The sequence below is a fragment of the Suncus etruscus genome, chromosome 13, assembly GCF_024139225.1.
Source record: "Suncus etruscus isolate mSunEtr1 chromosome 13, mSunEtr1.pri.cur, whole genome shotgun sequence".
Classification (NCBI taxonomy): domain Eukaryota; kingdom Metazoa; phylum Chordata; class Mammalia; order Eulipotyphla; family Soricidae; genus Suncus; species Suncus etruscus.
Window position 1 is genome coordinate 42148142 of NC_064860.1, and position 888 is coordinate 42149029.

Here is an 888-nt window from a genome sequence, read left to right on the forward strand (position 1 = left end):
CTGAGCACAGTGAGAGTTTAAACAAAGAGAACAACTACTCCAACAGATGTGGTCAGTAAATGCTTCATGAAAGAGATTAAATTCACACAGGACTTTCTAGAAGAGAGATTTCAGCAAAGAGCGGTACCTAAAAATGAGTCTATTTCACTGAGAGAAATCAGTTTTAGGTGGTCCTGGGACTTTGTGTTTCAAGCTGAAGTATTTGGCAATGAAGAACAGAGAAATTCTGAGTGAGGGAAGATGTGATCCCATTGGTACACTGAGGGGGATCATTCAGAAAGTAATAAAGAAAGTAAGTGTGTGTTTATGAAGCCAGGTAAGAAGCAATAGTAGTGTGATCCTACTATTATAGTTCCAGGTTTTGGGGTCATGGGGCTAGAACTACATATGTATCTTGGCTCTCTCAGTTGTCAGCTGTATTGACCTTGGCTAAGTGACAATGAACTAAGCCTCAACTTCCCTATTTGAAGAAAGTAATAATAGTGTGGGTGTTTCCTAAGATTGATGTGAATATATAATGCATATAGAACATGCATCAAAGTGTGTGCAAAATGGTAAATGTGCAGTTGTTATTATTTTTAATATCAGAGTCAGCTACTTAGAATCTGATATGGGTTTGTCACTGTGTCTATGAAAAATAGAACTGAACATAATAAAGACAGGAGGAAGACAGATAAATTCAAAAGTCTTCAATTTGAGACAAAGTTCTTTCACTGAATTTTATAAAATTTAAAAAGCAAAGCAACTAAAATTAAAATAAAACAAAAAATAAAATGAATGTATCTATCAAAAAAAACCCAAAAAGTCAATAGATATGAGTGATTATTTTTGAGATGTGACTGCAAAGCCATTTTATTTATTTGTTTGTTTTTGGCCACACACCCGGTA